This window comes from Crocodylus siamensis, chromosome 12 (assembly GCF_052110815.1).
Source record: "Crocodylus siamensis isolate JL-2025a chromosome 12, ASM5211081v1, whole genome shotgun sequence".
NCBI lineage: Eukaryota > Metazoa > Chordata > Crocodylia > Crocodylidae > Crocodylus > Crocodylus siamensis.
The window spans coordinates 48,561,538-48,573,989 of NC_143406.1; positions in this window are offsets into that span (position 1 = coordinate 48,561,538).

Below are 12,452 nucleotides of genomic sequence, written 5' to 3' on the forward strand. Positions count from 1 at the left end.
CTTTTTTCAGGTGTACAGCAAATCAGGCAGAGCATGGAAAGCTGTTCTGAAAACTGAATTCCTCTGTTGCTTTTACAGCAGTCAGTTCTCCAGCCACAGGATCTTTTGAAGCTTCTTGCTGATCTGTTCCACAGGGTGAACTATGCCTAGGCACTGTGCAAACAGCACCGAAAAAGCAGTCCCTACCCCAAAGGTCTGGCAGGCTCTTGGAGATTAGTTCCTCCTGCCTTGGCTGCGGGGGTTGGCTCTTCCTATGCCTGCTATAGGACAGCAGTTTTCAGATCTACTTGGGCTTCATCATGCTAGAGGCTGTACAGGAGCTAAGTAAAATCCAAGCATGCATTCCTCGTTTTCTTGCTTCCCCTCTGCAATGTTTCTGCCATTGCAAGCCTGGACCCTGGTCTAGCCCAAGGCCCTTTTGCTGCAATCAAGCTCCCATCTGCACAATGCGTGTAAGCAATCTGCTGCTGCGTTTGTGGTCTGCATCAGTGGATTGACACAGGTCCCTTAGGAGCCGCAGCAGGAAGTTCCTTGTTATGGTTAATGCACATTTCTCTTGCTGTTGCAGGGAGAGGCCTCCGACAAGTCAGGCTCTGGTGTGCTGTATGAACATTTAGAACCTGTTAGGCCCTGCCCTGAGCAGCTTACAGTCTGAAAGAGGAGACTCACTAGGTGGGCAAGATGGTGACATAGGTCGTGTCTACACTCGTAAAACGGGCACAGTTTTTAGCCAGTCAGGAGCAGCGATCACTACTTTCTCAACGCTCATCCTAGGAGGTTGCAGTGTTCATTCATAGCATCTGACAAAGTAGGTTGTTATCTAAGAAAGCTCGTGCCTCTGAACTAGTTAGCCTTTAAGGTGTTACCCTGCCCTGCCATCTGCTTGACTTCAGATTATCCTGGCCAGTCACCTCTATATGTCCTGGGAAAAAGGGGAGTTTAAAGGGGGGACCTGAAGGGCAATCAGGAGTTCAGGGAAGAAGGTGTAGTTTGAGGCAGGAAGCAGTTGGTTGCTTTTTCAGGCAGAAAAGGCAGTGGGCCTGTCAAAGCTATTCTAGAGAAGCCTCCTTTTGGGTTTGTGGTTATGAGACAGTGTTCAGTTCCCACCCCCACAGATTTATTTTAACCAATTAGACTTTCCCATCAGCCTCCTTTGAAGCCTTTGTTTGTTCCCAAACAGAAAGCTGTATTTCCTGAACCCCAGCTTCCCATGCAGGCTGTAAAACACATGGGGCTTTTCTTGTGACTGTCAGCTGTGCTTAGGCAGGACCTAGGTTTCCCTGTCTCCCTGGTCAGTGCTACCAGAGGTATAAGGAAGCAGAAAAGTGTTATTGTTGCCCTCTCTACATGATAAAACACATACAGCACAGAGCAGCTGTGAGAAGGACCTGGGGTGGAGATCAAAACCAGGACTCGAGAGACCTGGCTTGAATTTGTAGCTCCAGCATAGAATCCCTGAATGACTTGGCAAGTCATTTCATCCTCAGACCTTAGTTCTTCCTCTTTATAATAAAGACAATAATGCCTTTTTCACACCCTTTGTTTGTCTTGCTTATTCAGATCAGAAGTTCCCTAGAAGAGGGACTGCTTCCTCATAGGAATGTATAGCACCTAACACAGCAGGGCCCCAGGCTCAGTATATTCTACTGCAATACCAGTAAATCCTAAGAATCGGTCCCACCACTTTCCTGTCACGTCCTGTTGCAATTTCCCCCTGCACTCCCAACAAGCTGTTTAACGTTCATTAAGGGCATTCACTTAAAAACCAAAAGGCAGTTCCCATTTCTGAATGTCACTGTGGATGCCTTGTGTGCGGTGGTGGTGTGTTCTTGGAACACTCATTACTGATTTTGTATAAGGCAATGCCAAGTGAGATGGACTGAGCAGAAAGGGGGCCCTTTCCCACTGTTCTTACAGGTCTGTTGTAGTTCAGATGGGAGCGGCAGTACCTCTGCACGTCAGATCACTGCTCAGGTTCCTGTGGATCTGTTCTGCTTCCTTGTCGCTGTCCTTCCCTGCTCTCATTACCATGCTTAGCCAAAGCACTGAATGAATAGGAAGTGACAAGTGCAAAATGCAGCTTTCTGGTCTGGCTTTTGCTGCAGGATATGGCTTGCTGTCCTGGTCCTAGTGAGGCCTCTTTGGAGTTCACCTGGACGCTTTTTATTCCTTCCATCCAATTCTGGGCTCCTTCTGGGACCTATCATATATACCCTGGGGATCTCACTAATCCAGGGTTTTGGCCTAGGCAATCCCCCAAGACTTTTTGTGCTATGAGCACTTTTTTTAAACGAACAAACAAGGTGTTCCAGGAATGAGACATCAAGATGTCACCACTGGTGGAAATTATAAAACACTCCAGGTTTGTTTTTACCAGCTCTGAAACTCTACTAACCTTTCTGTGTAGCTTGTCTACCACCTTGCAGTCTACCGCCCTAAATTCCCCTGGCAGTTTCCGCTAGAGAAGTTATTCCCCACAGCCCCTCCTGTTAAAAGAACTTGTGTCTGTACTTGTATAGATAGGTCTGTGCTTATGTTTGTTGAATGCCTGCTGAATTCATCCCCAGAAGTGATTGCATATTAGCAGTGAGTGGGTGATCATCATATAGCTTTAAAGTAACTGTGGGGTGCAGCAGGTTGGAAGGCACTCTGTAGCTTTAGAACAATATCACGCTACGGCATTGTTAGCTGAGGAATGTTATATTGCCCTGGGCATTGTAGATTCTCAGGCACCTCCCAGTAAGATTTCCATTGGCTCCTTTTTCTCCTCCTAGAGGCTAAATGTACAAGGCAGTTTTAGTCAGGCCCTGATGGATGCTACACAGGGCATTTCAGGGCAGCATGATCATGAAGCAAGATGTTTAGCTGCTAAGGGGCAAAGAATTGCAACTGAATGTGCCATTCAGACAGCAAAGGAAGAGCAGGACTGTTTCACCCTCTGCACCTGTGTAAAAAGACCAGGTCAGGTTCAGCCCTGGTGGGATTTAGCGGACATAAATGGACAGTACACTGGGGCTGGAACCTCTCATGCATGCTCATACTTGCACAGATCGGACTTTAGAAAAGGGCTTATCCCAACATCCCAGCTGCTGAAAGTCACTGGTAGGAACGATGCTGAGAGAGGGTGGATTTCACAGCAGTTTTTAGCTGTGGGATGCTAAAGACCAGATATGGCCAGCTATTTGTTTCATCTGTAAAAGCAGAGGCAGAAACCGAGAAAGAAAAATATCATCTATTGCTGCTTTGCTGTAGAAAAATGCCTGTGCGCATCTGGTTTCACGGGGTTACATTTTCCACTGCTCTGATTTCCCTGGGCCTGACCTGCCTCCATTACAATCAGTGCCAGAATCCTCAGTGGGGGCTGGAGTCTGCATTTTACTTTGCCTCAACAAGTCATTCTAAAAAGTGGCGGGAGAGGAGATGAAACATTGCTGCCATGAAAGGCAGCAAGACTTCAGCTTCAACGCAAATCAGATCACGCAGTCCAGGAAGCAAGGTGGTTATATGAGTATGCATGAGAGGTTCAGTACAGCGTCCAGGTTCATGCCCAAACGTCTCGCCTAGTTAGTGTCTTGCAGGACTCCTGTGATCCTGATATCGGAACTTCTTGGGATGCTGGCACAAGCAAGCAGCAGCCGGGTGACTTCTGAAGCAGGAGGAGTCACGGGAGTTTGGCCTAGCTTCTGCATTTCCTCTGGGCTTTGGCTCCCTCTCAGTCTACCACAACAACTCACAACATATACAGCCTAGAGATGCTGCTTCAGAAACCAGGTAACACAAACCAAGTACATGCCCAGCCATGTAAACTCACACCATCAGTATGGGTACACTGGTTTAATTCCATTGATCTACACTACCCCAGCCTGACTCTTTCATGTAGACAAGGCTTGAGAAAGGATCAGCTCCTCCTCTGAGTGACTGGGGAGTAACTACCACCAAAAGCTACATAAGAATGGCTCAGAGCAGAATTTGGCCCACTGGACCTGAACAGTTAACAGTAATACATCAGACCCATGAGCAGCACCACACCTCTGTAATGAGATAAGAAATGATGGATAGCTATGGACTGACAAGAATAACACACATGGGCCCCCAGATAGACTGAAAATGGAGGTGTGGGAGGCACGAAGTGATTGATTACATAGGCAATGGCTTGTAGCACATACAAAGAACCCCTTGGGTTTCTAAATCTTCTGAGATCTTAGTCCAGGATTTGCAGTGCATGGCTCTAGAACAGGCAGTGGTTTGTGCCTGCATCAGGCCTGGTCATACATTTGCTGATGTGTCTCTGTCTCTAAGGACATTTTATCCCAGTACCAAACAGCTGCTGCCAAGCGTTTTTCTCCCATGCCCTAAGCTGAGTTTACTGCAGTCATGAATATGCCTGGCCAATTAAGAAATGAATGAGTCTGTCCTCTGGAGTTAATTTTGACATTTCCTTAGTTTCAAGCTGGAGCTCCAGGAGCTGGGGTCATGCACTGGAGTGAATCCTGGATACAAAGCGGTCATAGAGCTTTATGGACACGCAGGCTGGCAGGGCTTCAATCGCTCCATCCCCTTGGCACAGCGGGAAGCCCTGCTGGCTCTTCTACCTAATCTATGTTAGCATGAGGGGCCAAGCTCCAGCTCCTGGAGTCATGTGATTGTGTGAGAATCTGAGCTCCTTTTTTTTAATGCAAGGTACATTTCTAGCCTTGGTAACTGCAAAAATAAGCTTGATCAGATTCCTCCCCCCACTGGGAGATCACACTGTGCTTGACTAAAGTATGGAGTTTGCCAGACCTCATGATTTTGATACTCCAACAGCCAGAGCCATCAGTGGATTCTGAACTTGTTTCTACAGGTGTTTAATTCCTTTGTTGTGTCCTCCTGATCTCTCTGCCTCAGTCCAACCCTACAGCAGATGGTTATAGAGAGACACCATGTGAAAGGCATATCCTGCTTTAAGTGCTCTATTGATTATTAGAGACTCCTTCCCCCACTCCCTTTTCATGCATTTCAGGATGGAGGAAATAAGAGCCCAACCAGGGTCCTTCACACCATTCATTTTTTAATGTTGAGAAGAGTGGGGACTAGCCCTGCATCATCCACAGATGATGGAGATACTCAGGATGACCAGGCACTCCTGTCTTTGTGGGTGGATCACTGGCAGGATACCCTGGGGTTAAGGCAATGTCTACAAAGCAGTGAGAGAGAGGTATCGCTGCAGGTGAGCCAATGAGCTCCAGCTGCAGCAGCCCAAAGCTAGGGCAGTTTGGCCTTGAAGTATTCCCCCAGCTTTTTGGGCAGGTCTTGCAGCCTACACTGAGCTCTGTGCTGCTCTAGTTGTGCTGCTGTCAGTAGCTGAGCTGGGGAGTTTAAAGCTGGCTTGGGGGTGTTTGCACAAGCAGTGATCACTACTTGGCTGCAGAGTAATGTTCTCACTGTAGGATCCTAGCATAATACCTCGGTGTAGCTGGTTGAAGCCAGCCCCTTGCTGTGGAGATTGCACTTGGCCTGGACAAGCTGCCTCAAGGCAGAGCCCACCTTAGCCTTGTCTCCTTTGGGGCTGCACAGCCAGTGAGCTCCAGGTGAAAAGCAGGTCTCTGCAGCAAGGGCAAAGCCCAGGAGGCTGTCAAAGCCCCAAGAATGTGAACTGTGCCCAGGTGCTGAAACAGTTCTAATGAAAAGTGTTACATGCATGATTCTGGCAACCCAGTCCTAAGGTCTCATTGAAACCACCGTGAGTTCCTAGTGCAGGTGACAATCCCCCACACCTGCAGCCCACTGAAGTCTAAAAGGAGAGCTTATTGCAAGCAAAGCTCCTGTGGCAAGTGAAACTGCTGCTAGAAGCATCCCCTGTAACTCTTAGTATTTCCTCCCCTATGATTGTTCCATACATGCTGTTCATTTTCCTTACTTGCACGTGGCTGGCAAGGCCTATCCTGACACAGCCTTTGAGCAACAAGAAATGACACAAGAAAGAGAAGGGCAAACTTTGCCTGCCCTACTGGTAACTGTGCTGAAATAGGGGCAGAAAATGTGCAAGGGAGGAAAGCAATGGTACTTTCTGGTGTATAAGATGGATAAAATTGTGAGAAAAATGTCATTGTGCCAACTAGTCCTGGCCCAAAGCACTTGCAGTCTAGACAGACAGAGCACAGAGGGCAACATGGGGAGACTATGTGACTTATCTAAGGCCATGCAGAACCAGGATGGGAACAAACCCCAGGTCTCCCAGCCCAGTGTCCTCCCCACTGCATCACACTGCCTCTGTGTACAGTGGCTTTTCTTTCACACTGTCAGTTTTTCTGCAGTTGAAAAAGGTCTCAATTAGCAGCCTTGTCTTATGCAAAGGAGTTAGTATTATGCAAACAGAATGAGGATCAGATACCACCCCTAAGGACAGGACATCCAAGGGGAAGGTGCAACCTTTGAAAGATTAATGTACAAAATGCAAAAGGAACCAGCAGAGCTTGGCGTCGTTTGGGAGAATTTCTTGAGCCATGCTGAGGGCAACTCCAGTATCAATCCTTCACCATCCGGACCATTTGTACCACAGCCCTGACGGCAACAGATTGTAATGGTGCATTCAGAACAAGGAGTGCCAACCTGCTAACCTAGCGCTAATAGGAGTTGTTATGAGAAACAACCTCCAAGCAGAGATCTCTAACCAAGCATTTCCCTCCCAGCACAAAGTCCCAACAGCTGGCAGAAACTGCAGGCTTGCCTGGGACCTGCATTCAAGCATACTCCTCCAAAACTGCCCTCTGACATTTAAAATGAACAACACAACACCACGTACAAGTACAGCTCTAGTCACCGTTTGCCATAAATATTTTTTAACGTGTGCTTAACTAAATGCACTGATCTTTATTTCATCGTAGCAGACTGTGTAACATTAGGGGTCATGTGATTTGATACCACCACCCATAAGCACCTGTATTAACATATCACATCACCCATGCAAATCAACCAAATAGCCTCCACTATTTTTAAAAAGACAATGTGATCGATGTGTGACCCTCTGCAGGCCATGCTGGGTTGGGAGAAGGTTACAATTTCACTTTGCAGTTGGATTGGGAAGCTGGGCGTGTACCATCAGGGATTCACGTGCATAATATTTTTTTTAAGCTTTCTACTTGTTTGCTGAAGCTCTAACTAGTCTCGAGGTGAAAGAATCTATCCTGAAAGTTAATGCAGTTTTTGCTCTGGATGCTCCACCATTGATATATTTTCAGTCAAGCAACTGCAAGAGAAGTGTAGAGAAAAACAAATACCACTGTGCATAGCCCTCATCGATCTGACAAAAGCCTTTCATACAGTCAACGGAAGAAACTGTTCTGAAGAAACTGGGTTGTCCCCTGAGCCATTGAGCATCATTCACTTATTATATCAAGCGAATAAAGGCAGCTGTAGTTTAAGCAAAGAATTAAACGCTTTTGACATCAACAACATCACTCTGGAAGATAAATCTCTTGGTGTCGTCAGTGCTTTTTGCTACTTATGTTCTACAATCAGCAGGAATCTCGACTTTCAGACCAAAGGAACAGAATCGGAAGAGCAGCTAAGAATTTCGGGCTGTTGCAGAAACGTGCATGGAATAAAAGCAACCCATCAGCTAAGGTGAAGATGCGAATCTATGAGATTTGTGTGCTGTCATCTCTGCTTTATGGTTGAGAAACATGGATTAAATATGCTAGGCACATCAAGAGACTGAACAGCTTCCACATAAGATGTCTGCGTAAGATCCTGAAAATGAAGTGGGAAGACAGAATACCAAACACAGAGGTGCTGGAGCACGCAGGACTGACACACTTAAAAACCACTGTCAAGAAGAGGAGGTTGCGATGGATCAGCTATGTCGGGAGAACGGGAGGAGACCGCATCCCCAAGAATATTTTGTACAGTGAGATTCAAGACAGCTCTAGAAAGCAGGGTCTCCCTCTATGGCGGTACCATGATGTGTGCAAAAATGATATGAAGTCGTTCAACTTCAGCGTAGAAAGCTGGGAGGAGTGTGCAGAATCCCATCTGATCCAGAGGGAACAACTGGCACTGGGTGCAGCTCAGATTGGAGTGGCTTTGATCCAGAGGATGGAAGCCAAGCGAGAAAGAAGAAAGCAGCCTGCTGTAAACTTGGACTCCAACTCAGACAACACATGGATCTGTGAAACTTGTAATAAGCTGTGTCGCTCGGAAGTTGGCCTCGTCAGCCACAACCGGATGCATGAGGCACCTGACTAGACCTCTTACACGCACACCACAATGCAGAGGATCGACGGTTGCCTACAACTGTTCCTTTCCCTTTCCGAATGCTGATGTAGATAGCTTTTGGGTGTGCTTTTTGATTGTGAACTTGCTTGTTTGTTCATGGCACAAGGTTAGTGTGATGGTGCCCCGCGGGAGTAAATGGATGTTCGTTATAGCTAGCTGGGTGCACGATGCAGCTTGCCAGGTGCCTGCTTGTTATCAGCCACTTCTGCCACAAACCTCGCTGCCTCTCCGCTACCGAGGCACCAGCGAGCCCTCTACCACACGCTGAGATTTCTGAAACCCTCAGGTGCACGCTGAGTGTTTGTGGGCTCAGTAATTCAGCGGACACCAGTTAAATTTTCTGATTTGTTACCACTTCTCATTTGTCGATTAGAAATTAGTGTTGAGCTCTGTGTCTTCCTCTTCAGCTGTGAGTGCAGGTGTGTATGCAAGGGGGTGTTTTGTGCATGGTGGTTTCACACATCAAACAATACAAGGATTTATTTAAAAAGCAGTACCAGCATGTGGGAGTTGCGGGGTTAGACAAGGAGGAACAGACTCTAGCTTTTCAGTGGTGCATTTTAGGCAGATCTCGACTGCAACCGTTCAGAAATGCACCGATTCTTCTCCCCCCGGACTTTGGCTGTGGGAGTTGAGGACATTTAGGGCTATCTGGCCAGTGACTAAAAAGCAGAAGGTACCTAAACACACAGCAGATGTCCCTGAGCTGGATCTGCCTCCAGACCTGTGCACACTTCTGCTTTATTGTGCACAGGTCTAGCAGCAAAGTGATCTGGAGAACACGTCCCGCTGAAAGCCAAAAGCATTTGGGCTCCTAAGTCACTTAGATCACGCTCTCCCAGACCGCAGTTCACATGGCCCTCGACGTCCCATCGCAGCATCCCATCGCAGCCCAGTGAGACAGCCTGCACTAGCGAAGCACTAGGGGTACCCTGGTATTCCCTTAATAGCCTTTTATTTTTTTCATAGTAAAATGTGATTTCTACTGAGCTGGTGACATTGAGGAATGAAAGGCTGAATCCTGCTCTTCCTGCTGGGAGTCAGAAATAGATCTAGAGAAACGATGACTCACCTGGAATTGAGAAAAACTGAATGGCATTCTAACGAGCCTTGGCCATTAAATCTCCTGACTGCACTTGTCAGAGACAAGGATGCAGATTTAACCCCGGGAGCTGGGCTGGTCGGGAGGGGAAGCACAGAGGGCAGTGCTAGGACCATAGCATCCCGCACGGCAGGACTCTCCAACCTTGTTGCACACGCCACCGCCAAGGCAAGGCAGGCCAGTAGCATTATCCCCCTGTCACAGGTGGGAAACAGCCGCTCCTTCCAGAGAAGGGAGATGGTTTCCCCAGGTCAGGAGGGGAGTCAGTGGCAGAGCCAGGAAGAGAACCGGGCTCCGACCACACGTCTGTTCAGGCCTCACGGTTACTTTTCCTGCCTGTTCCTGTCCTGAGCAGAGCAATGATGTCAAAGTTGTCATGGTATCGGTATCTATGAAACCAAAATCATCATCGTTGTGTTAGGAAAACTAAATAAGGATATGATCCTGCAGTCGGCAGGGGGGAAACTCCCTTGGAAACCAGGTGGGGTTTCCCTCCGTGGGGCTCGCTTCTTTTTCCTCGTTCCTCCACCAGCCGGCACAGGAGCGGGGGGCAAGAAGCGGCGGCAGATCCCTCCGGCCCCAGCAGACCGTCTGGGTGGAGCAAGATGGCTTGGCTTTTCCTGCAGGCGGAAAACATGAGCTTCAGCCCAGCCACCTGCCTCTCCTGCTCTTCAGGCGAAGGCTGGAGGCAGCAAAACCTTTCCCCCCAGGGTGACCCCGCCACTGCACTCCCTCCCTCCTAGCTGTGAGCCAGCCCCATCCACACCACGGCATCAAGGCCACCTTCTGCTCAGCCTCCGCTGCCTGAGATTTTGGGGGAGGCTCTTGACTCAGGGCCCATTGCCCTTTGGGCAGAGGATGGGGAACCCCTCACCGATGATGGAGGAGCCCATCATCCACCCATCATCGTTCCTGCTCGGAGCAGGAGGATGGACTAGACCTCCTGAGGTCCCTTCCAACCCTATTTTTCCATGATTTCCATCTTCTCTCCCCAGCCCCCCAGCAGCCTGCGTGGCTCAGGGCAGCGGGGTGCCTATGGATGCTGAGCTCCCCGGGGCTGGGCAGCCACCCTTGGCCCTGCACCCCCATGCACAGGGGATGCATGGGTGGTTCTTGGGGCTGAGCCCCTGGGGCAGGGCAGAGCCCCCCCGTAGCCACCCTTGGCCCTGCACCCCCGCGCACAGGGGTGGCATGGGTGGCTCTCCGGAGCTGAGCCCCTGGGGCAGGGCAGAGCCCCCCCCCGTAGCCCCTTCGGCCCTGCACCCCCAGGCACAGGGGTGGCATGGGTGGCTCTCCGGAGCTGAGGCCTGGGGCAGGGCAGAGCCCTCCTGCAGCCACCCTGGCCCTGCACCCCCGCGCACAGGGGTGGCATGGGTGGCTCTTGGGGCTGAGCCCTGGGGCAGGGCAGAGCCCCCCCCGTAGCCACCCTTGGCCCTGCACCCCCAGGCACAGGGGTGGCATGGGTGGCTCTCCGGGGCTGAGCCCTGGGGCAGGGCAGAGCCCCCCCGTAGACAACCTTGGCCCTGCACCCCCGCGCACAGGGGTGGCATGGGTGGCTCTCTGGAGCTGAGCCCTGGGGCAGGGCAGAGCCCCCCCGTAGCCCCTTCGGCCCTGCACCCCCAGGCACAGGGGTGGCATGGGTGGCTCTCCGGGGCTGAGCCCTGGGGCAGGGCAGAGCCCCCCCGTAGACAACCTTGGCCCTGCACCCCCGCGCAGAGGGGTGGCATGGGTGGCTCTCCGGAGCTGAGCCCTGGGGCAGGGCAGAGCCCCCCCGTAGCCCCTTCGGCCCTGCACCCCCGCGCACAGGGGTGGCATGGGTGGCTCTCTGGAGCTGAGCCCTGGGGCAGGGCAGAGCCCCCCCGTAGCCACCCTTGGCCCTGCACCCCCAGGCACAGGGGTGGCATGGGTGGCTCTCCGGGGCTGAGCCCTGGGGCAGGGCAGAGCCCCCCCGTAGACAACCTTGGCCCTGCACCCCCGCGCACAGGGGTGGCATGGGTGGCTCTCTGGAGCTGAGCCCTGGGGCAGGGCAGAGCCCCCCCGTAGCCCCTTCGGCCCTGCACCCCCGCGCACAGGGGTGGCATGGGTGGCTCTCTGGAGCTGAGCCCTGGGGCAGGGCAGAGCCCCCCCGTAGCCCCTTCGGCCCTGCACCCCCGCGCACAGGGGTGGCATGGGTGGCTCTCTGGAGCTGAGCCCTGGGGCAGGGCAGAGCCCCCCATAGCCACCCTTGGCCCTGCACCCCCATGCACAGGGGTGGCATGGGTGGCTCTCTGGAGCTGAGCCCTGGGGCAGGGCAGAGCCCCCCCGTAGCCCCTTCGGCCCTGCACCCCCAGGCACAGGGGTGGCATGGGTGGCTCTCTGGAGCTGAGGCCTGGGGCAGGGCAGAGCCCCCCGTAGCCACCCTGGGCCCTGCACCCCCGCGCACAGGGGTGGCATGGGTGGCTCTCCGGAGCTGAGCCCCTGGGGCAGGGCAGAGCCCCCCCCCGTAGCCCCTTTGGCCCTGCACCCCCAGGCACAGGGGTGGCATGGGTGGCTCTTGGGGCTGAGGCCTGGGGCAGGGCAGAGCCCCCTGTAGCCACCCTGGGCCCTGCACCCCCAGGCACAGGGGTGGCATGGGTGGCTCTCCGGAGCTGAGGCCTAGGGCAGGGCAGAGCCCCCCGTAGCCCCTTCGGCCCTGCACCCCCAGGCACAGGGGTGGCATGGGTGGCTCTCCGGGGCTGAGCCCTGGGGCAGGGCAGAGCCCCCCGTAGCCACCCTGGGCCCTGCACCCCCAGGCACAGGGGTGGCATGGGTGGCTCTTGGGGCTGAGCCCTGGGGCAGGGCAGAGCCCCCCGTAGCCACCCTTGGCCCTGCACCCCCAGGCACAGGGGTGGCATGGGTGGCTCTCCGGAGCTGAGGCCTGGGGCAGGGCAGAGCCCCCCGTAGCCACCCTGGGCGTGCAGGGGGGCTGGCACGCGTGCAGCGGGGAGGCACAGGCGGGCTTGGGAGGTGAAGCTGCACCTGCAAGCCCCCCCGCCCCCCGGATGGTTCCTCCCACCGCCCGGCGCCGCGGGCCAGTGGGCGAGCCCACGCTGCAGCGAGGCGGGGGTGGGCGGGG